The sequence below is a fragment of the Notamacropus eugenii genome, chromosome 3 (genome assembly GCF_028372415.1).
Source record: "Notamacropus eugenii isolate mMacEug1 chromosome 3, mMacEug1.pri_v2, whole genome shotgun sequence".
NCBI lineage: Eukaryota > Metazoa > Chordata > Mammalia > Diprotodontia > Macropodidae > Notamacropus > Notamacropus eugenii.
Genome location: NC_092874.1, coordinates 90,280,833 through 90,306,000, shown reverse-complemented (window position 1 = coordinate 90,306,000; position 25,168 = coordinate 90,280,833). Strand labels below are relative to the sequence as shown.

The 25,168-nt window shown below is 42.2% G+C and overlaps 1 pseudogene; it reads right to left on the bottom strand.

Annotated features, from left to right (window-relative positions):
• Nucleotides 1–24,863, bottom strand: part of LOC140532951 (uncharacterized) — a 38,783-nt pseudogene extending 13,920 nt beyond the window's left edge.
• Nucleotides 24,864–25,168: the final 305 nt, after the last annotated feature.

Genomic DNA, 25,168 nt, shown 5'->3' with positions numbered 1-25,168 from the left:
GAGCAATGAGCTCTGCCCTCTGAGCTGAGGTATCAGGCGGGAGGGTAGTGCCCCACAGGGTGGATGAGGAAGTGACCACTGAGGCCCCTGCATGGCGCACCCCCTTGATGACTGCGCTTCTACCATCTGTGAAAAGTTCAAGGTCTGGGCTGGTCAAAGGAACGTCCAGCAAGCTGGGGCGGTTAGTATGGATGGTATCCAGAACATCCGAACAGTCATGCAAAGGGGCGGCTCCCGGCTCGTCAGCAGGGGGGGCGAGGTTAGGCAGAAGCATGGCCGGATTCAGTGCTGCTGGGGCTGTCTAAAAGGAGAGCAGTCCAGGTGAACACAAAGATGGACTAGCTCACAGGGGCCAGGGGAATAGAAAAGAAAGCATCTTTCAAATCCAGGACTGTGTACCAGACTAAAGGGTCCAGAGAGGACAGAAGGGTGTAGGGGTTAGGAACTGTAGGATGGAGGGTCTCTACCCAGCTGTTCACTTCACGGAGGTCTTGAACTGGACAGAAATCCCCGGAATCAGGCTTACAAACAGGCAAGAGTAGGGTGTTCCAGGGGCTTTGGCAGGGGCAGAGGATGCCCACACCCAGAAGATGGGCAATATGGGGTCGGATTCCAAGAAGAGCTGGCCGCGCTAAGGGGTACTGTTTAACCTGAGCAGGCACGGAAGTTGAAAGAAGCTGAACTACTACTGGAGGCTGGTGTCTTGCTAGACCAAAAGGATGGGTTTCAGCCCATACACTGGGAACTTCCTGCTGAAATTTTGACAATATAGGTGAAGGTGCGTCTGGCTGGTTATCAGAAAGTCATTAGCCTCGATTCTTCTGAGAGGGGGCAAGACACCACCAGCTGGGGTAGAGGCTCAAATTCCAGAGAAGAGGAAGGGCCAGAGTGGATCCTCCAGATCAATAGGGGTGTATAATCTATATGCCTCCATCAACCTCTCGAGACATGCGGAGGGAGCCTCATCCTTGCCTTGCCTAATTTCACTAACCTTGGACATATTTGTAGATCTTTCCGCAGCCCTAAGCCCTCCCAAAAGCAACTGGCGATACCTGTTGAGAGCCTCCTTACCTCGGTCATCGTTGGGGTCCCAGTTGGGACAGGTTCCAGGGAGTAAGAGGTTAAGATGGGCGGGGTCAGAGGAGGGGCCAAAACACCCTTTCAGGCTTCCAGGAGGATGCAGTCGCGTTAAAGAGCACCCGGAGTAGCTGCTGGCAGTCATCCCAGGTAGGCTGATGTGTAAAGAAAACAGTCTCCAGCAGGGAGATGAGGCCTTGTGGTTTTTCAGAAAAGGAGGGACTTTGCTGCTTCCAATTATACAGGTCATTAGTAGAGAAAGGGACATCTGGGTGAACGGAGCTATCAGGGGGGCCCGTATGTTAATCCTCCCTGTGTGTGGGGAGGACTGGCAAAGTGGGGCAGCGCCGGGGAGGGACCTGAAGAAGGCAGAGAACTTGGAGGGTAGGGAGGGGGGCGTGCAGGAGGTGCGGCTGGAGAAGAAAAATTGGGGAAGGTGGAGTCCAGGGGGTCTTCAGGGTCAGGATAAAGCACTGGGTAGAGGAGGCACTGGGTTCCAGATGCCGCCGTATTTGTTTTAGATTCTGGCTGATGGTTCCGCTGCAGCGCCTGAATCTTAACAGGAGGGGGGGCTTTAGAGAAACCTTAAGGCCTAAGACGGGGAATCAAATCTATCCAGATGCTGATATATGGGATCTGATCCAGATGGCCTGGATCCCCATTCACTATTCTCCACATCCGCCCTGCAATGGATTTATCAAAAGTCCTCTCTGGTGGCCAATCCACCCCAAAGGTGGGCCATTCCTGTTGACAGAATAAAGTTAATTTTTCCTTGGAGACTTCGTACCGTAACCAGCTGCAGCTTGTTGGAATTGTTTAAAACATTTTAACATGAACTGCAATGGTGTCTTGGGACCTGATTGTCCTTGGCCCATGAGACCGGGAAAGGAGAGTAAGACACAAAGTCCAATTAAACAGAAACACAAAACAAGAGACAGACAGAATGTACACACATACACAGTCACGCAGTCAGGACTCTCATGTGGCGTCCCGCTGCGTCCAGCCTCGCCACTTACTTCACAGGAGTACTCACCAGGACAGACATGGTGCTCAAAATGGCCAGATCAGAGGGATTGGGCTACTGGGAGCCTGGTTCATATGGCTGTGCTTTGAGATCGGGGCCAGGGAACATCAATCCCAGTGGCCATCCCCTGAAGTCAAAGCTCAGTCCGGCTGTCCAAGGCAGACGGTTTGCCTGTGCACACAGAGCCAAAGGCTATCTCGGTGGGACCTCCAAGTGAAATGGATGGACCGAGAAAAAGCACAGGTAAGAGTCAATTGGGAATGTTGAGAGCGTCTTTATTAGCTGGGCCAGCAGCTGTCTCATGGAAAAACCCAGAGGAGGCAGCTCCAAACTAAGGGGGGTGTGTGTGTCTTTTAAGCATCTCAGCACTTCCTGGTACAGCTTTGTGGTTTTAACAGCAAACATATCTCACAGAACAGTTTTGACAGGGGCCCAAGTTGCTGCTAGGCAAGGGGGGCCCAACAGAAAGTGGCTGCTAGGCAAGGGGGCACAACCCTGCCTAGAAACTCAACAAACATTTCTCAGCCCAGGGGCTCCAGGGAGGGAAGGGGAATAAAGTCCACTTCACTGTATAGATTTAAAGCAAAAAATTAATTTTCCAAAAGGCCTATAAAAGTTTCTAGAAGAAATAACACAGGACATAAAACAGAAATAGAGGGTCTAGAATGAAGAACTGGAAGGAGAACAAGCATCTTAGATGGGAAAGTGGTAAACTTTACCAAAGAAGTAGCCTCCCTTTCCTCAACTAATAAATGGTCAAAGCATATGAACAGGCAATTTTCAGAGAAAGAAATTAAAGGTTACCTATAGTCATATGAAAAAATGCTCTAAAGCACTTTTGATTAGAGAGATGCAAATCAAAATAACTCTTGAGGTACCACATCACACCTATCTGATTGGCAAACATGACAGAACAGGAAGATGATAAATATTGCAGAAGACGTGAGGAGAGTTGGAACACTAATACATTGTTGGTAGAGCTGTGAGCTGATCCAACCATTCTGGAGAGCGATTTAGAACTATGCCCCAAAGGGCTACAAAAATATGCATACCCTTCGACCCAGCAATATCGTTTCTAGGATTGTATTCCCCAAGAGATCATAAAAATGGGAAAGGGTCCCACATGTACAAAAATATTTACAGCAGCTCTCTTTGTGATGGCCAAAAAGTGGAAATCAAGGGGATGCCCATTAATTGGGGAATGGCTAAATAAATTATGGCATATGAATGTAATAGAATACTATTGTGCTATGAGAAACGATGAACAAGAAGACTTCAGAGAGATCTGGGAAGACTTATATGATCTGATGCTGAGTGAAAGGAGTAGAAGCAGGAGAACTTTGCGCACAGCAATGACCACAGTGCGCGAGACTGTGTGAGAGCTTTTTCTGGTAGACTTGGAACTTTGTAGCAATGCAAGGACTTAAAAAAATTCACAATGGTCTTTTATGGTAAAATGCCTTCAACATGCAGAGAAAGAACTATGGAATTCATTCGCAGAATATAGATCATTTTTTTTGTTTTATTACGTTTTGGTTTGTTATGATTTCTCCCACTCATTATAATTCTTCTGCACAGCATGGCTATAGTGAAAATGTATTTAATAGGAATGTATGTGTAGAACCTATATAAAATTTTATGCTGTCTTGGGGAGGGAGGGAGCGAGGGGAAAAAAATCTAAGTTATATGGTAGTAATTGCAGAACACTGAAAATAAATTATATATGTATATATATATGTAAAAAAAATAAAATTTATATATATGTAAAAAAAGAAAGTCTCCCTAAAAACTAGACCAGGCCAACAAATCAATTACTCCATGAGGCTATAAGAAATTAGAAAACAGATTAATAACAGATAATGTTAAGACATCTTTCATCAAAAGGAACTGACCTAGAACGCAGGTCAAGAAAGTATTTATCCACTGGATTCTCTGAAAACCATGATTTTTTAAATCCTGTACACTGTTTTCAAGACATCATAAATGGAAGCTGCCATTTCTACTAGAACCAGAGAACAAAGCAAAAATACCAAGAATCCACCTTTTACCCTCATGAAACAAACCCCCAAAAGTGTTTCCCCAGGAATATTCTAGCCAAAAGTTCTGAGCTTTCTAACCCAAGAGGGGGAAAATGCTACAAATACCCAGAAATGAGTAGTTAAATGTCACAGATCCACAGTCAGGATCACACTTATGTGTGTACAAAGCTATCTAGAGAGTTTATTGATAGGAAGCAGTCAGATGACCTTACTTATTAGACTTGGTGAAATGAGATTGCACTGTCTAGGGCACACTCTAAGTACAATAGAAACAAATTACATAAAAAGTGGCAAGTTATCAATGTCCATCAAGATATTCACTTCTGCAAGATTTGTTCTTCTGTCAATATTAAAGAGCAAAAATATTGCTATTAAATTTCCAAGCCATAAAGAACATCGTTTTTGTCACTGAGATAGCCAAGGTTAAAAATAAAGAAAAGGAAATTGCAAATAAGGCTGTTTGGTCATGTAGCAGCCTATTTTCACCATGTCAGACTGAGCTTGCATTATAGACAACTCTCTAGTTTGGTTACTTAGTGTAGTCTGGCCCTTTCTCAAGTTCATCCAGTTTTAATTACTACTGACATTCTCTCCTCGTTTAGCTGGTCTTTTGGTTTCTGATTTACTTTACACTTATTTAGGAACTGTATCCCACCAGCTATGCTCATACTAATTTTCCGTAAGAACACCTTTCCCTGTCTCCTCTCCTTCCCACACATGTGACAGAAAACAGGGGAACACCATCAATTCAAGCAAAATGCTACAGTATCCTTGTTGAACATTCTATATATGCATTATGGCTTAAGTAAACCTTTTAACTTTGAATGAACCTACACGTCTCATTTCACATGAAACCTTACCAGGGGCTGGGCTGATCAACTAACAAAATCTGAGCAAGAGATTAGGATAATGATGGCAAAATACTTGTTAATAAAAATAGGCACACTAGGGATGCGGAAGGGGCACAGAACCCACTGGACCTTTTTAGGTGGGCAGGAGAGGACAGATTCTCATGGCCAGCCTACGTACGAGTGTGTTAGTAAAACAGTACTATGAAATTGTGCACTAGACAAACAAGGTTCCTTCAACTTTCTCTAAGTGTAAGGTGTCCCCCCTCCTAAAAGCCCTTGACTCTTTTAGCTCATCCACTGGGGCTGCAGAGAACAGGTTGTGAAGGGAAATTAGACCATGATCTTGGGCACCTTACTTTTGTGGACCTATTTTGGCAATCTCTACAGAAATTACTTTAAGCACAACCAAATGGGACCAACTGCTGAAACCATCTTAACTTTAGCAATGAATACTATTAGGTACCTATCTGGCAGGTGGTAGGGAAAGTGTGTGAATGTAAAATAATGTTAAAGTATTTCTAGTATTTGTTCTCTAATGATGGAGATTAAGGTAGCCAGATAGCCTGACTCCCTTTATGGCAATCTTGTGTGGTTCACATAAAGAAGGCAGATGGTTATCAGGCAGTTTAGCTCAACTGTAAAAACCATTACTACAACAATTCCTGACCAAATCAGCATTTAGACCAGACAGCCAGGGTGAGTAGGTATAGGTTTACTTCCCAACTCTTCCTCCACTCCTCTAATTCCTGTGTCTGCAACATGTAAACAATAATTCTCTTTCACTTGGGAAAAAGTCTACTACCAACTTCAAGATCCTGTCCCAAGGACTGCCTGAACTCTTCCTCATCCTGCCAAATTCTCATGTGCAGGGGTGTCAAAGAAGCTGCCCTTCCTGAGAGCACAGAGGAATACTATTGCTGCTTTGGTGATAGCCTTCATCAGACAAATGGGGAGATATTGGCAGAGGCCCTGGATTAGATGGCACCCTTTATGAAGGATAATTGGTGGGAAATCAGCCTTAAAATCCAGTCTCTTTAGTGTGGGCTGAGGGGGTGGGGAGAAGAGAAAGGAGGTGAGGAAAACCCAGATGACTCTTGGCACAGTCTGGAATAAGCTATTAATGATAAGGCTTGGAGAGAAAGGGCTGCAAGAGCTCCAAAACTGGAGTTCCCTGCATGGGCCATCTGGGAAAGAATTCACGGACTCAAGCATTGTTAAGGTCAAGGTAGTAAAAATTTATTATTCTTTAGAGCAGGCAAAAGTTCTTAGGGAACTTGCAACCTTGGGTGGTACAGGTAAAGTTTACATAGGATATTCTATAATAAAATGTGCCAAACATGCTAATTAGGTAATTCAGGGAGGAATGAGGGAGTGGTTAACAGTGGTTAGTTCTTAGAAGAACATGCACTTTTACTATCTACTATTAAGGTATTTTACCAAGAGTTCATCAGAATATAGTCCAAGCTGGGGTTACATATAGTCCAAGCTGCGGTTTTGGGCTTGAAACATCACTAAGCCAACTAGCAGTCAGGACTGACTAAGGAATACTAGGCTGCTCTCATCAATGTCTTGTTAGACAAGATAAATGTAAGGGATTATATGTATGTCTAAGTCTAGGATACCTGTGATTGGTCAGTGAATAGTAAATGTAGTTATGATCCAGTGCACAGCACACTCAGTCAGTAAACAGCTAGTTCAAACCAATAAGTTCTATAGGAGCTGCTGGCTATTGTAGCAGAAAGAGAGATTAAACCCATTGTTGCTGAGGCAGGCTGTGTCTTTTGGCTGGGGGAGAAACTGTCTGAGACAGTATATTGAGACTACGGAGAAATGTGATCTAGAAAAATGATTTTAGAATTGGGGTCTAAGCACATGTACCCAAGCACCATGTCACTACCACATTTGATACTTCACAATCTAAGAAGAAAGCTCAGATGTTTTCTTTCCTGTGGTTTAAGAGAATTCACAGTTCCTACATAGATTTCACTTATTTGTCAAAGTTCAGTTTTATAAGATTGAGTTCCAATTTTTTTCTCCCTCCTCAAGACAGCAAGCAATATGAGAAAGACTAAACATGCACAAAGATATTGAATATACTTCCACATTAGTCAAGTTGTGAAAGGAGAATCAGAACAAAAGGGAAGAATACCAAAAAAAAAAAAAAAATAGTATGCTTCGATTTACATTCATATTCCGTACTTCTTTCTTTGGATATGGGATAACATTTTCCATCATGAGCCTTTTGGAATTGTTTTAGATCATCGTATTGCAGAGGAGAGCTAAGTCTATCATAGTTGATCATTGCACAATGTTCTACTGGTTCTGCTTACTTCACTCAGCATCAGTTCATGTAACTCCTTCCAGGCTTTTCTGAAATCTACCTGCTGATCATTTCTTATAGCACAATAATATTCCATTACACTCATATAACCACAAACTTGTTCCAATTGATGGGCATCCCATTCAATTTCCAATTCTTTGCCACCACAAAAGATGCTATAAATATTTTTTGTACAAACAGGTCCTTTTCCCTTTTATGATCTCTCTGGGGAAAAAGACCCTAGTAGTGGTATTGCTGAGTCAAAGGGTCAAATACAGTTCCATTGACCTTTGGGCATAGTTCCAAATTGCTCTCCACAACTACTGGATCAGTTCACAACTTCGCCAATAATGCATTGGTATTCTAATTTTCCCCACATCTTCTCAAAAGGCAGCTAGGTGGTACAGTGGATAGAGTACAAGTGCAGTAATCAGGGGGACCTGAATTCAAATCTCACCTCAGACACTTGACACTCACTAGCTGTGTGACCTTGGGCAAGTCACTTAACCCCAACTGCCTCATCTTGGGTCATTCTCCAGTCATCCTGATGAATATCTGGCCATTGGATTCAGATGGCTCTGGAGGAGACATGAGGCTGGTGACCTGCCCAGCCCTCCCCCTCACTCAAAACAAAGTCAACTGCAAGTCATGTTACCAGCTTGATGTCACGGTCCTTTTTGAGAACGAAGGTCAGGTAGTTGGAGCTTGCCTAGTTGGTGATGTAATTCTTTACTCTGTCTTAATTACTATCTACATCTATTTGCAAACTCTCAATATTTGTATTGTTGTTGAACAAGCTTAATTACTTATTAAGCTTGAGTGTGTCATCGTATTCTAAGATCCGAACCTAAAGTGAAAGTACTGTGCATTTGTAGTCCCTTTTGATTATACTTCCCCACCCCCCAAACTAGGAAACTGAGTCTCTTTAGCACATCTCAAGCCAAGGTATTTGCCACTGTTAATCAACAACTCATCATCATATACCTGGGTGCCAAGGTCAAGTATTCAACCTCCCAGAATCCAAATCTGATAAATGCCACCCTATGAAATGAGGAGTGGAGAAAATGTCTCTAGCCCTATATTTTCTGGGATCCAGTTTCCAGGAAGACTTACTCAATTGGAATGGTACTTTTGGACATAGACATGAGTTGATCCTCCACGGACGTTTCTTATTTCTTCTCTAGCATGGTTACCTGGGCTTCAATGTCTTTACCCTTATCACCTTACCCCACCTCCTACCCTGGCTCCATAGATCTTGGATAAATAGTTCAAGGAATCCCTCAACTGGAAGCTTCCTTGTTTCTGAGATGGTTTAGATAGCTTTTTTTTCCCCCCGGAAGGGGCTGGAAAGACCAAAAAGGCGCTATTGGTGGAAGGTGTGTTGCTTTCTAACAACCATAGGAGAAGTGAAATTGTCACTATGTAACAATGATCAAAAAACATACACAATATTTATTAAGTTCACTGTCTTATATGGGCATCATTCATGGTGCCCCAAACAATTCAAGAGCAACATCAAATATCACTGGATCATGGATCACTGTAACAAATATAATAATGAAAAAGTTTGACATATTGAGAATTACCAAAATGTCACAAAGACATCATGCAAACACATACTATTGGGAAAATGGTGCCAATAAGACTTGCTCAACACAGGGTTGCCACAAACCTTCAATTTATGAAAAGATACCTTATCTGTGAAGCACCATAAAGTGAGGTATGCCTGTACTCCTGAACCAGTGATTGGTCCACCATGAACAGAATCCAAATCTCTACCAAATAAGCCCACTTCTAGTGGCCAGTTTTAGATTTGCCATCCACTCTTGATATTCATTCCAAGATGGTCTAAGTTTCTTCATCTGTTGAATTTACTACCCAACCCTCCTGTTTCTAAAGGCAACACTTTAACTGTAGTTTCTTACTCTGGCCTCCAGTACATCTTCCATTTCTGAAATACCTTATATATATAAAAGCCCACTCCTCTCTATTATCACTCAAGCTAATAACTGGACCAAATAACCCAAAGATAGTAGGAAAGTTTCTGTTATTAATCTACTTGGTCAACAGGATATTTGGCTTTTTCCACTCCATAGTTAATATCCCGCTATAACACTGTTCTTCCACCAAGAATACTTCTTTTACTCAAAACCAGTATCTTCTTTTTTTATTACGGTCCATGTGAAAGTGATTGAAGCCCCCTTTTGTCTGGTTCTTGGGTGAACTACAGAGGCAGCACCAACTACCCTCCAATAGAAGACAAGTATAACTACAAACATGTTGGAGAGTCTACAGTCTGAGACACCCTGCAAGCTAGAAGCCTACTTTTAAACCCTAACCCTGTATCATAGGAGAACAAAGCACCTGCTGGAGAGAACTTGAAATCCGTTAAGTTTGTTGATAAGCAATCACAACTTCCAAAACCTTAGATGAAAAATTTGGTTTATTACAAGATAAATGAACATGCATGTGAAACAAAAGTTTGCATGTGTATGAAATTTCAACAAAGGAGGAGAAACAAATTTCCACCCAAATGGGAGTGGAAGGGGAGGAAAAATCATGAGAAATTAGGGTTGCAAAAGCAGTATTCTTTTTCCATGGAAATTGCTAGACTACTTAGATACAATGTTCTGCTTATCTACAAGGGTTCCAGCTGCACAACTGGTTTCTCAGTCTGATGCAGACTGACTGGCACCTATCTTGACTCCTAAAGACATTCCTAAAGACAGGAATTCCAGCTTGAGGAGTAAACAGTTTACGTCAGCTCAGGGTGGGCTTTGTCCTTGATGTGTTTCCAGTCCTCCTGCATACTCCAAGTCCAACGTTTCTGGAAAATATGGCAACTCAAAAAAAGACAGTTCAGGGGACCCCTTAAACATTCCCTAACAAGTTCAACCCTCTTATGTTCTGACACGGCTTAGGGGTGCTAGGACACCCAAAACATCACAGTACAAGGTGGTGTTACCTTCTTCCAGTCAAATGGCAAAATTTTATTGTGATGTTACAGAGTGGTCAAAGTTCTTAGGGAAGCTGCTCACTAATGAGAACGATGCTGGTTAGTTGTTATCCCTCCATTTCTCAAAGAACAAAAAGAAATTACTATGCTAGAGTCAAGTTACAGCGTGTCCAATGGTGGCTGATCAGACCAGTATGAGCTTGGAATGGTCTACCCCAGGTTGAGCACAAGTAGTTCATGCAAACATTTGGGATGGATTCTCTCAATCTGCTCATTTTGTATTTCTTTTGGGCTACTTCAAAATTCTCTTTTGCTCATAGAACACAGCACCTTCTCTGATGAGGACATGCCATGTTGGGCAGTCCTGTGCCAGTGTCTCCCATGTCACACAATCAAATTCAAAGTTAAGAGACACATTGAGTGTGTCCTTGTATCGCTTCTGACCACCATGTGAGCACTTGTCCTATGAGTTCTTCATAAAATAGTCTGTCTGGCAAGCATATGTTTTGCATTCAAAAAAATGTGGTCAGTCCATTGAAGTCATGCTCTCTGCAGTAGAGTCTGAATGCTTGGCAGTTTAGTTTGAGAAAGGACCTCAGTGTCTGGTACCTTATCCTGCTAGGTAATCTTCAGAATTTTCCTAAGACAATTCAAATGGAAGTGATTCAGTTTGCTGGCATGGTGCTGCTATACTATTCCAAGTTTCATAGGCATGCCACAATGAGGTCAGCTCAACAGCTCTATAGATTTTCAATAGGGTAGCCAGTCTAATACCTCTCTTTCTCTCCCCCTCACTTTCCTTTGGAGCCTCCCAAAATATTAAGTTAGCTTCTGGCAATGCATGTGTCAACCTCATGGTCAATGTGTGCATCCCTGGAAAGTATACTACACCAAGGTAAGTGAACTTATCCACAGCACTGAAAACTTTGCCATTTGTTGCAACCAGCGCTTCCATGTATGGATGGTGTGATGGTAGCTGATAGAGCACCTGTGTTTTCTTGGCGTTAATTGTTAGGCCAAAATCAGCACAAGCGGCAGAGAATTGATCCACACTTTGTTGTATCTCAGCTTCACAGCCTGCACTGAGCTAACAATCATCTGAAAACAGAAAATCATGCACCAACACTCCTCTCCACTCTGGCCTTGGCTTGTAGCCTTTTAAAGTTGAATTTACCTGCTTGGCAATTTAGTTTGAGAAAGGACCTCAGTGTCTGGTACCTTATCCTGCTAGGTAATCTTCAGAATTTTCCTAAGACAATTCAAATGGAAGTAATTCAGTTTGCTGGCATGGTGCTACTATACTATTCCAAGTTTCATAGGCATGCCACAATGAGGTCAGCTCAACTTTATACCCTGAACTTAATAGCTGAACTTTATACCCTTTTCATCTTCATTTAAGGCATTTGGCAATATGGCTGGAAATACCATGCTAGAAAGCATGGGAGCAAATGCACTGGCTTTTTTTCCACTCCGTTGGTGACTGGGAAAGCACAAAAGCATTGCCCACTATCCAAGCAAGCATGCCTTTGTGAAATCGATGTACAATGCTGATGAACTTTTCTGGGCAACCAAATTTTGATAATCTTCCATAAGCCCTCAACAATCAACAGTATCAAAGGCCTTGTACGAGGATGATACTGAAGTTTATATGGGAAAATGGAAAAGAATGCCACGGATATTAATATTTGTTTGGAGTAGGACTAATAAGTAGTCAGTCTCCAAAGAAATACATAAGAAGTTCAGGTGCCTTGGGTGCAGACATCAGTGATCTGGACTTATGTAACGTATGGGAAAATTCAGGGAGTCAGAGAGCTCTACTGAAGTGATAAGATAGGAAGGAATAAGATAGTTTTTCTCACACAAAGTGTTGCCAGAGGCATAGTCCTTGGAGACCAGGTGCCAAAGACAGAGTCCTTGCCTGCAACAAGGGAAGAATTTTTCACAGGAGTCCACTGAGACCCTGAACTGCTTCGAAAGACATGGTCTTTTCCTTTGGGGTCCAGATCTTATGACCCCATCATTTCCCCCTCAAATAATTGAAACCCATAATCTTTTGGGGCAAAGGGTGAGGTTCTCAACTTCTAAAACTCTTATTAGTCTGAAACTGCTTCCTGCTGTCAAGGCGCATAGATAGACCTATCCCTGCAGGGTCCTGTTCAAGGGGCCAGACTTCAGAACCTGGCTGACAACAGGTCCAGGGGGTTAGAGACTTGGGCAAAAGTTGGTGTGCAGCCTGAGCAGTCACCTGGAAGTTAAGTGAAAGGCCAAACAGGAGTAAAAAGAATATGATCAGGAGTGGAATGAGTATGGGAGCTAGTAGAGAAAGGAGCCAGGATCCCCATGAAGAAGACGGTTCAGGGGCACTGAGTTTATCATGGATTTCTTGCATCCAACTAGGCTTTTCCAGAATATGTTCAGCAGGGATTTCTACCTACCAAGAATTGTTCATGTACATGCAACAAGAGGTATTGACCAGAGCACATATATCTCTAATACAAGCAAGCAGGTAGTCCAGGGCTATTCTATCTAAGATCACATTAAGGAATCCAAAGATTGCTGGATTTCCTGGAGACTAAAAGCTGACTTATTGTTGCCAAGTGGCAAGTGGTCTCTGAAAGAAGAGAGTAAGTTCATACTGTAAAAGTGACCATACCAGGACATGAGATTCTGTTCCCTTTTTAAGGAAACAGAGAACATTTTCCCAGAATCCACACTTTCCCCTTTTCAAGGGGGTCATCCTGGGCTCTGTGGCATTGAAAAATGGAAAGAGGGGGTACTTAAAATCCAAGGGTATATACCCTAAAGTACTTGTACGGTGTTAATTATTGGGTAGTCAGGATAGCAGTTCTGTGGTCTTTGCAACATGGTGGCATTTCATTTCACCTCTTCCCCAGAATCTTTGCCACCTGGCCCACCCATCCCACAGAGAAACGTATAGCTTTTGGGGGCACAGATGGAGCCAGTTTGTAAAAAGTTCTGCTTATAAATGCCCCAAAGATCAGAACGGTTGCACATCAAGATCTTAGACAAAAGGGATGTTCCAGAGATCAATAAAAGTGTTTTAACTGGAAGGGGCTGTGGCATTGTGAATTAACTGAAAAGTTTTAAAATGCGGAGCCTACTAGGAGAGTAACAGAAATAATAAGATCATAGGTGCAAGTGGGAAGTGCTCTCTCAGCACAATTGGTACAACTGGCTGAGGCACTTATCATTAGTAGTACCTTCATAGGTAATAAAGGTCAAAAGGACAAGCCCTCCCCTCAACAGGGAAACTGTCCAGTGGCTGTGGAACTTATTTCCAGAAGCAAGGGGACGTTCCCCTGCTGAGAAGCAGGGTGTAGAGATGGAAAGATTAGCCCATAAAGGAGTGGCCAGAGCAAATAAGACAGCAAAAAATTGAGGAGATTTAGGGAGATGGGCTTTTGTAAAGATTACCTCTGGTCGGAGATGAGAGGTAACACACCCTGTGGGTGTGTGGCATACCCAACTCTATTGGCTTTCCTCTGGGACAAGAGATTGCCCTGAAGGTGTCTGAAACGACCCAAAAGGGGTCTTAGAAAGGGCCTGTTGTTGAGGACTGTAGGAAGGTATGAAGAAATCAAGGAGCTGTGGGAGTAAAGGAGTCACTCTAAGCTGCCCACAGGCTTTCCCACAGCTTAATCCATTTCCCCTTTCTAGTAGGCCTTTGTAAAACATAAGTTACTTTGCATGATTTCTGAACAGCTTGAAATAGACATAAGATCTCCTGTGCATATTTGATAGGGAAATTCTTTGCTATCAAATAGCTCCTTTCCTTCCAGATTTGCCCCATGGGCATGTAGAACATGAAAGGCATATTCTGAATCAATGAAAACATTCACCTTCTTATTTTGCCCTAACTGGAGAGCTCTAGTAAATGCTATTAATTCTGCCACCTGGGCAGAGATCCTGGGGGCAGGAATTTGGCCTCTGATGTGGTAGAAGCCAAGTACCACATATCCTGCTCTCTTCTCCCCTTGTTCAACAAAGCTGGACCCATCTATACATCATTTTTGTTTGGGTTAGCGATAGGGAGAGGTCCTTAAGATCCAGTGGGCTAGAATAGACTGAGTCCAAGGTCTCCTCGAAATCAAGAGCATCTGAGTGGGTGCTGTCTGGGAGAACGTAGCATATGAAGAGAGTTAAATCATGGGTATCTAAGAGCAAGGCTTGATATTTAGTGAGCCTGCCACTAGGCAACCACTGATGAGTGTTTTGCTTCCAGAATGCTCTGCACTTGGTGGGGAGACAGAACTTCCAAGGGTAAATTTAGAGGCTTCCTCAATTAGACTCTTGCAACCACTGCCTGATAAAGGCTATCCCGCAGCCACAGAGTCCAATTGTTCTGAGAAGAGGGCAAACAGGCCTGGGGGGGATCAGGACTCTAAAAAGTCTGGCCTCTCCTTTCACCAAAGGGTGAAAGGTTTGCCAGACTGGGTAATGCTGGCAGGGTGATCAGTTTAGTTTTCAAGGTGTCAAAACCCTTAGTCTAGTCAGGGCCCCATTCCAGAAGAGTGAGCCAGAGCCTTGAGTACTCATAAAGTCATAAAGGGTCATAGGGTCATAAAGGGATTTAGCAATAAGACCAAAATTGGGGATGCCATGGTATACAAAAACTAGCTATGCCTAGAAAGGCATGGAGTTGCTTTTTAACAGCTGAACAGGGATAAACAGGATTGCCTGTTTCCTCTCTGATGTTAAGGGGTGAGAGGTAGGCGTTAGTTTATGGCCCAAACACTTTACGGTTAGACTTTGTTCAGAGAGGCCCTGTAGCCTTGGGTACAAAAGAAATAAGGAGCTCATGTGGCAGCAGTCAGAGAAGCCTCCTGAGTGGGTGGGGCTACAAATAAGAATATCATCCACACACTAAATTAAAATACTATGACAGTTCCAGGTCTCTTAAATCTTTTCCATGGCCTGGCCAAATAAATGGGGGCTATCCTGAAAACCTTGGGGCAAAACTGTTCATGTCAGTTGGCATAGATTTGATTTTCCAGCGGGGGGGGGGGGGGGTGTCCCATTTCAAAAGCAAAAATAAATTGTGAGTCTTTGTGAAGGGGTGTACAGAAGAAAACCATCTTTGAGACCCAGGGTGGAAAGCCACTGGGTATCCCCAGAGATCTGAGTATTAGATGAATGAGATGAGGGACTGTGGGATGGAAAAGAATAACTCATCATAAGCCCTGAGATTTCAAACCACACAATACTCCCCCCATTGGGCTTTCCTACAGAAATGATAGGGGCATTGCATGGGGACTGGCCAGAGACAAGGATTCCATACTTCAAGAATTTCTCAATCAGTGGTTGCAGTCCCAGACTTTGGGATTAACTGGATATTGACACCAGTGAAGGAACATACTAGGGTCTCTGAGGTGAATGACAGGATAGCATGAGGAGCTGGATCCCAAATAACTATATCGATACCCACCCCTCTCCCCCCCCTCCCCCCCCACTTCTGGGCTAACAGGGGAGGTGTGGTGAGCAGAGACTTAACTAGAGAAAACTGGCTGCCCAGTAGTGTTGGTTTCCCAATAAGAGTGCAGGATGAGAGGAGAATTAAGGAAGGAGTGATCTGCCTGTTGGAAGGCACAAAAAAAATGCATTAAGAGGCAAGTGAACTATGAGATGCTTAAAGAGATCAGTCAGGGAACTGATAAAAACCTTGCCCTTTTCCCAGGCCTTCTAACAGACAGACTAACATATGGGCTTCTCTTTTCCCTATCGTCACTCTTTTGGTAATCCCATCTGGATAGAGAGTAAGGACAGCAGTAGCTCCCAGAGGGTACACCCTGTGGGGTACCAAATAGTCTTCCTTTATCTCAGAGACTTTCTTTCTCTCCTCAATGGTGCACAGAGGTAGAGGAAAGGAAAAGTCTCCCCAACACAGCTCAGATTAATGGGAGACATCTCTAAAACTCTCAGTGAACTTGGTGGTTTTTTCAGAGTACCAATACAGTTTCTCTTGAACCTGAGAGAGGTATGACATTGACAAGAGGACATGTACTCTAGTTCTCCCACCTGGTGAGGTGGTTATTGACCTTAAAGGAAGAAGTTCTGAGGGAGTAGTTGAATGGGGGCTTGGAAAGGAGAGAGGTGGGGGCTAGGGTAGGGTCTGTTGGGAAGCTGAGTTTAGCTCTGAGGCCAAGTGAGGAGATTCTGGCTGACATGGGAGCAGGGACTTCTGGGAAAACGAGTCCCACTGTGAGGCTGGAATAGAAGTGCATTTAAGAATCCAGTGAAGAGGACCCAGCAGGTAATGGCAAGGATTCTCTGTATGGCAGCCACGAGTTCCTGGTATGGGTTAGTTGGTACCAAAACAGGGGAGGAGCAGTGGGAGCTGCAGGAGGAGGAGGTGGTGCTATAGGTGCTCTAGGAGCCAATACTGTGGGGGCCAAAAGAAAGGATCATTTAGGATATCAAGTTGGTCTCTATTCCCCTTTTGTGAAGTAAATTTAGCTAAAAGTATCCTACAATGTAGCTGCAAGGGTGAGATTTTGCAAAAGGGCTATGAATGCCTGAAAATCAAGGTGTAAGAGAGCATTATAGAGACCCAAAAAAGGGCCAAGCTTCTTGGTCCTCCAGATTATACTGATGCCAAGTTGTATTGCAAAAGAATATAAGGTGTTCCTTTTTGAGGTCTTGGGCAAGACCAAGCTTTTTCCAGTTCTTTAAAAGACAAGCCAGAGGCCAATCTTGGAGAACTGAAGGAGACTGGTCCATTTTCTTTGCCTGTAAGCCATAGAAAATCCAAAAAGCACCTGTAGTCATCCATTTCCCTACCGTCCCAGAGACTGAGAGATATCCAGGTATGTTTTCTGAAGTAGGGTGTCCCCTATGCAGAAGGAAGTCTGCCCATGGTCTGAGAACTTGAACTGTGACCCGATCACAGCCTGAGAGAGAGGGTGACAAACTCAACACAGCTCTTCCAAGGCTTTCTAGGTGCTTGGAGGGCAACCCCCAACTATGGGGCAAGAGAAAGGAGGCTTACATACCTTCTGACTGGAGGAGGACTTGAGAGTCGGGTAGGTCTCCATACTGGCCACCAACATGGTGCAGTTTAGGAGTACTGGAAATCTCAAAATGTGCTGCTGCCTGGAATAAATTCATGTACTCAAACTGTCTTCTAGTCAAGTGAAAGTTTTATTTTGATGCCATAGAGTGGGCAAAGTTCTTAGGAAAACTGCAAACTAATAAAGATGGTGCTAAAGCTTATATGGAAAAGGGGACTGTGAAAAGAATGCCAAGTATGCTAATTAGGTGATCTGGGGTAGGATTAAGGAGTAGTCAGTCTTCAAATGAATAGAAGAAGTCCAGGTGTCTTGGGTATTGGTTCCAGTCATTGGGACTTATGGAATGTATGGGAAAAATTCAGGGAGTCAACAGATTGAAGGGACAAAATAGTTCTGTTTACACAAAGGGTTGCCAGAGGCATGATCCTTGGAAACCAGACACCAGAGAAAAGGTCCTTCCTGCAAGAATCCCTGTGCCTCCAAAGATAGCTTTTTATGAGAGTAATTACAGGGTCAGGTCTGAATGTGCCTGCAACAATCAAGAATTTCTCACAGGGGGTCCACTGAGACACTGGATTGCTTCCAGACACATGGTCTTTTCTTTTTGAGGTCTAGGTCCCATCACAGTTCCATCCATTCTACTCCTGCACCGCTGGATGTAGCTGTAGGAATTCTTAAGATCATGCTAGCTATGTCCACAAGTCTGGGCATCCCTCCTTTAGGTGTACATGGAAGGGTAATGCATTTCATATCATTTCTAGAGTCATAATCAAAATAAAGGATACATTTTTGTATGATGAGGATTACAGGGTAGAAAATAGCACTTGGGGGCCAGTTTATTATACTAAGCCTTGGTTTTTAGTCATTCTAAGAGTAGCACACTCCTCATAGTCTGCAGTTATCAAGGTACTGTCTTAAGAGCAGCAGAGCAATATATCTAACTGTACCCATATGTAAACGAAAGGCACAATAAGATGAACCGTCCGGTTAGCAGAATACATATTCTGCTATCATTTTAAACACTTGGTAACACTCCTACTGTTTTTCCCCATCTACTCACGTTTGATCTCTTTGGTATGGTGATCCAGCTACACACACACACACACACACACACACACACACTTACCCTGGGGTTTAGAGCCCACTTCAGAAACTCAAGTGTTTAACAGGCTACTATGTTTGATTGCCTAGTCTACTATTCTCCCAGATACCCACACCTCAGAGGGCTGGGCTGGTGACTAGGAAAAGCTATTATGCCTATGTGGGTTTAATTTTGTTCCACTTGTGTTCAGTGTGACAATTGTTCTAAAAGTATCTCTTCAATAACTTCTTGAAATGATCAGATTCTATATGTTGCGCATACCACTCACTCTCCAGTAATACTTTCTAGCTTTCTGGGCTTATTTTTCTTAACTATATTAACTAGTCTGTCCTTTATTACTTCTAAGTAAAGTCATCTTTTAAAACTAAGATTTCACACTGAATCTTACCTTAAGACACTACAAGAACCAGGCATGTCAATCAATGTGAAAAAACTTTCATACACTTGAAACTCAAAAAGGCTTAGTTAAGTAATTGTACTTTATGACTTTATTAGTTACCAACACTCCTCAGTTTTCTAAAGACTTTTCAAATAACTAAATAAAACATGTGGTTCTAACTATAAGGACCAGATGCCAAAGTGATACCTATGTTTAAACACTTTACAATCTTTTTATAAATGAAGAAATGCTCTTTTGTTTTATCCTTTCCCCTTAGAGAATCTGTAGAATTCATAAAATGTTTAAAAACATTGTGAATTTATAAAGTAAAATAAACTGTTATCTTTGTATCTTATTTCTACTTTTTCCAAATTTTCAGAGTTTCTACTTCAGTTGTCATAATATGGCTTTGCTTTCACTCTTACTGAAAAGATGAGACTGAACAGATTTTGGAATGAGAAATCACATCCAGCTAAAGTGGTGGTAAACTTGTAGAATTCATATAACCAAATTCACTTTCTTACAATTAATTCCATTGCACGAAGCTGAGATTAGATAACAGTATTCTTTCATCTGATTCCAATGATAATGAGTCCATCAGTGAAGTTCTGTCTACAGCAGACAATCTAAAAGGGGAGCAACACAGCTCTCATCAGATCCAGGTTTTCTACAAGAGATGAAGAGTCCTAATGTCTGAAAAGTAAAGCTGGTTCTTCTGGACAATGAACTGCTACTTCACAAGCAGCGCAAAAAGTTGTAACAAGTAAACATCTGACCCTGTTACATATTCTATAACCCACGCCCACTGAGAGAGTCCCATGTATCCCTCTTTTCACATTTTATTTATTGAGTTGATTGTTAGAAATGTTTAAAATTGTGGAAATGCTGAAGGCTACAAAACATGTGATGTTACTGGTCTGTTACATTAGTTACTTGCAGTATTAACGCATGGAAGAAATGTACCCCTAAAGAGCGTATGAGAAAGTTCTTGGAGTCATTCTTTGTTCAAACTGAGCCATATAAGTGATTACTAAAATAGGAAGTTGCTTTCAGTTTTTAGGCCAAAGTAAAGGTAAAAAAAAAAAAAAGTTTCAGACAGTTTTTGTCCAACATCCTGTGAAATCCTTTTACTGAAAATTCAGAAGAATTCCTGATGTATGTATAACAACGAGCAGTTGTTGCCTTACCAAAAAGAGGGGGCATGTAAATTTATTTAATGTTACAGAAGCCATACAAATTTATCATGAAATTTTGGTTAGTATTAGACACTGAATATAAATACCTGTTCAAAGTATTTATGAGAGGATGACTGGAAATAGGAAGGACAAGTAACATAACAAAGAGTATCCCTTTCAGACTAAGTGGGGTACTTGCCTATAAAGGTCCAGAAGCCCTGCTGGGCACTGGTAAAGACAATGGCATTCTAAAGTACCTTCTCTATTCATTGTAGAAAATGTGCTTGGAGATGTTGCTTCTGCATATCGCTCATCAAAGTGTCCATACCTGTGACAGCACACTTAAGAACATATACTGGATCTGGCCTGTTTGAAACTGGTTTTGCAGTCCAACATGTGGGCTTTTGCTTACAGTTATGACCAAATAACACATAAAGAAAACAAAAGGGAAAGGGGGCACTGAAATGTGGGTAATGGAAGATGAAAACAAGTGAACTCACAATGTGGGTTTACGCACTCTAGCTAAGGCTGTAAACCCTGCAGTACCCAGCCAGTGGGGGAAGCTGTTATGTTTGTCTTACAAGACAGGTCACCTTGTTAGATATCCATTCTTGCAAGAGCATTAATAGAAGTGCTTCCTGGTTCACCAGCACCTTTGTGGAGTTCTTGGTAAGACGTAGGTTTATCACATTCATCAAGTGGGTAACAGAAGAAACTGAATTTAGAAATGGAGAAGCCAACCCCTCTGAGCAGGGGTACCGTTAAGTGTCAAGACAGCAAACGCATTGTGAGTTGCTTATGATTGAAGGCAACATGTCAGAAAGGAGTTCTCTCCCTTGGCTAGTGACAGTGGTGCTTCGACACAGAAGCCAAGGGAGCGCAAAGCTGCCAACAGACAAGTCAGTGAGAGGTGAACTCTGCAGTATTTTTACTGTACATAAAGTTTTCTGCTCTTACAAAAACAAGTTTAATTATAGAAAATAAAGACAATATTTTCCTACTGTCATTCCTCAGCATGTAAGTATCTAACTAATCTATCTTTGGATTGCATTGTTTGATTTTAAAAAATGCCATTATCTCCTTTTACTGAAGCATAAACGTTTAATTGCAGCAATTAAAGACAAAAGTCCTTTAATAATATTTCTCCATCACCACTGTAGATACGTATATGAACATATGGGCAAAGAACTTGACTCTGAAATGACTGATTCGTGTCATCATGTTGCTCAAACACAATATACAACAATAGTCTTTTCAACCTCTTAGGTGCTGGTTGCTTCAAGCAAAGGAAGAAAAACTTTGAGTCTGTCCCTATGACCCTTCCCAATGCCCCTAGATATATCTATCTCCCAGGGACATTTGTATAGAGATGCTGGGATATAGAGGCTTCAGTAAGACTTTTTATGAACGTTCTCCTAACTACCTAACACACCAAACCATTTAAGACTACTATTCTGAGACGGTGACTCTCAGAGGTAAAGCTAAGACAGTAGAAATGTGTTACCTGCCTCAGATTGGCAAGGATCAAATTTTATTTTAGATGAAAGGGTTTTACACTTTAGGAAATCTGTCATTCTTCTGACAAGGTTAAACTCAGTACAAGTTTCCTTGGACTAGTAGCTTTCCTGATAGATGTTTGTTAGAAACTCACTCAGCACTAATGAAGTATCAAGAAAAAGTTATAGTGGCAAGCATTCAGAGGCATCGAATGCCTTGGCCAAAGCGGGCTCAACCCCCACCACCCTCTGCCCCAGAAAGAAGAGCACTGACTATAGAAGCGAGATGAGCCCCCCACCAGGAGATGGATTGGTCAGTTCTCCATTAGGTCACCATCTTCTCTATATGCCTACTATATATCTCTCCTTGATATGTTTCCACCCCCACAACATAGGAATTGTGCCTAATTTTGTGCTCTTTCTCCCCCCTGGGTGGAGAAGTTAATATGCAAGTAACCTATTAGCAAGTGAAAAGAAAAAGAACTTTCTCCCAGTTATGCCTGGTCACATTCCCCTACTGGTTCAGGCTGGTTTTAGATTTGGTCCCTTTTATCAAGAACTTTGTGGTTTTCTGAAGGCCATTAATGGTCTCTTCTTTGGTTGGACCCACCTGCAGAGTCTGCTAGCTTTCTTATTATCTGACTTATTTTCAATGACTTCAGCAACTAGCAACTCTTTGGAAACTTAACTCTTTGCTGCTGTCTCTCACAGGTTCACACAGCTGTATTTTTGGTTATGATTCATTCCTGGGTTTCTCCTCCAACATATCCTTATCAGTTAAGACCATGCAATGGGCTTTACATGTAAAGGCTAATTCTAGAGGAAGTAATTCACCCACAAGGCTTATACCCAAGTTAAAGACAAGTTTGGGATCCCTTAATACTACCAGTCTGCCTGTTGACAAAGACAGTTTTAAGTATTATCAGGTTGACACCCATTTAAACCCTTATGTCAAGGGCTATATAAGTAATGTTAATTATCAACCTTTACAGAATTTGCTCTGAAACAAAATTAGGTTATATGCATGTGCACATGCTTACTTCTCTCAAAGCTGGCGAATCATGCATCCAGAGATATGCATGGGAATTCGTTGGGAAAATGAGTTCAAAGGCCAATTGAATAACATTTTACATCCTTAGGGGCCCCTCTCCCCAAGGACACCAGTGTCCTTCATTAGCCAAAATTAAAGCTTCATAAAACAACAAGTAGCGTGGCCCCCACGATGTCTTGTTTTCTGCCGAAAAGAAACACAGTATATTGTAAAACAGGGGTGTCAAAGATAGTATTTCTAACAAGATAAGGGAGATATCTGGTGGGCCATATCCTTGGCAGAAAAATGTTCCTACCCAGCGAAATCTAGCAGGAGGGATTGGTTTCACTGCAAGAGCAAAGCAAAGCCACATGGTTGGTTTAAGCTCAGAGTGAGCCAAGTGTCTCTTCGTTAACTAAACCAGCTTTTAAGCCTTTGTTAGGTAGCGGGAGAGAGGGGCTCAAGCTGATTTGGGAGGCCCCTGGATGGTTTACGCTAAAAAGCATGTTTAAGACAGCCTCCAGACTCAAAAGAACTTTATTAGTGAGGAAGAAAGAATACAGATAATAGAAGGCAAAAAAGGATTTCAAATGAATTCCACAATGAATCAAAGTATGCCCTATTTAAAACATCACCATATTGAGGTGGTGGTGAGGGAAGTTTTTCTGAGAAAATATGAGAAGATAAAGAAAAACCGTTTCAAGAAGGGGAATAACTTGCTGTCCAGGACAACCTATTAGAGATCATGCTGGCTAGGAAAAAAAACCCAAAACTTACACAGGAGAATGGCCCAAAAGGTTATTATTAGCAAGGTTATTAACTAACTAAAATTGCAGCTAAAGGAGCATTTATATTAGTGTCAATACTACACCTGCAAGGGTTGGTCCCAAGCATTGACTATGGACATTTGGGTCACTCAAACATTGAGCCCCTGGGGAAAAGCTAGACTCACGAAACAGTTATAAACTAGAAAGCCAATTTATTAATTCTCAAGAGATTACAGTAACTAGTAATACCTTTAGAAAGAGTTTTTACTTTTACAGCAAAGTGGCTCTCAGTGACTGCTGACAGAGGCAGTAGAGCAGAAATCCTACAAATCTATGGCCTGGCAGATTCAGTGAAGGAGCTATGTGACAAAGCCCTCGTATGACCTCATCCCAAGAGATAAAACGGAAACATTTGTCTCTATAAACTCTCATATTAATAGTCAGTAGAACACGGTAAAACAGAATATAACTAGTTTTATACTGTTTTGGACAGCTAGAAGTCAGTGAAGTAGGGTAAAGGTTAAGTATTCATGTGCAGTAAACTCACGAATACTGACTTTTCTGAGAGAAGTAATAACTTATTTTAATGGTCATGCAACACCTGTAGTGGGAAGGGGAATGTAACAAAGGGTAAATATATTAAATAGGCATACCAGGAAGTTGTACACTCTATAGTACCCAGCAAATGGGGAAACAAGAGGGACTTTGTGGTTGGGGATAGGTACATGTAAAGACATTCTTGCTTCTATGTGAGGTGCTTATTCCATAGGTTATGGAGTTTGTAATTTCATAATAAATTTGACTTTTAACTTCAAAGGCTCCCCCCATAAGAAAGTTATTTCTCATATCCCCCACCCCCTTCAACAAAGGTTGATTCAATATCATTTAAGATTGAATAAAGCAGCATTGTTTCAGCTAGGGCCCCCTCTAGGCAAGAATCATAACCCAGCCTGGTAACAAAACTAAAATCAGGAGCAAAAGAAGAATTGAGCTCAGCCGTTTATGGTAACTTCAAGTCTGGCCCCCTCTATCAAGAACTTCGCTGTTAGGCTAACTGCTTCTCCTGAAAGCTGATTAGTTGGTGGTACTTGCTATCATACCACCTGCAACATTGTGGATACCTAACTTTTTAGCGTTTACAACAACAGGGTTGAACTTTTTCTTAAAAAAAAAAAACCTTATAAGGTGGAGTTCAGTATAAGATGGATTTTAGTGTGTGTAAAGTGGACCTGTTATTTTTCTTAGAGTTCAATTTCTCCCAGGATCCAAAACCCTAACAATCTCTTGTTCCCAGGTAGTAAAACATGAGTTCTCATAATTATGGTTCAAAACATCATCCTGTTTGCACATAATGATGAACAAACATTTGTGCTTAAATTATAAACATCCACTGCAACTGCACAGCGAGATATAGGAACGAGACCATGCAAACTTATGAGGCTATTGCTGACAATAAGCGTTCTCCACCTTTTATCATATATAAAGCAGGTGGGCACTGGTCAGGATATGGGGAACCCTTAAGACTGAACACACAAGCTAGAATATGCTTGTGTGCCTTGACTGGCCCCCCATACCAAGGTTTGGGGAGAATCTGTGTTTGCCTCAACCCCCCCCCCCCCCCCCCCACGAGGCTCGAGGGGATTTACAAGTCATAACTGTCTCAATCGATCCCATCAAGATATGTATGGGTAGTTGCCTTCCCTTCCCTCCAGCCCCTGGCTATTATGGAATGACATAGGTAGGAGTTGTCCTCCCATTATCAGTAATCCTCCTCTGAGGAGACTAAACCCAAATGTTGATTATTAACCCCTTTGAGGCTATCTTAGGGTCTTTCCTATCTGATCAGATCAAGAGTGAACCCGTGCTAGCAGCCCTCTGTGCAGTATTTATCCGTCTTACAGACCTGAATTCAAAACCCATCAGA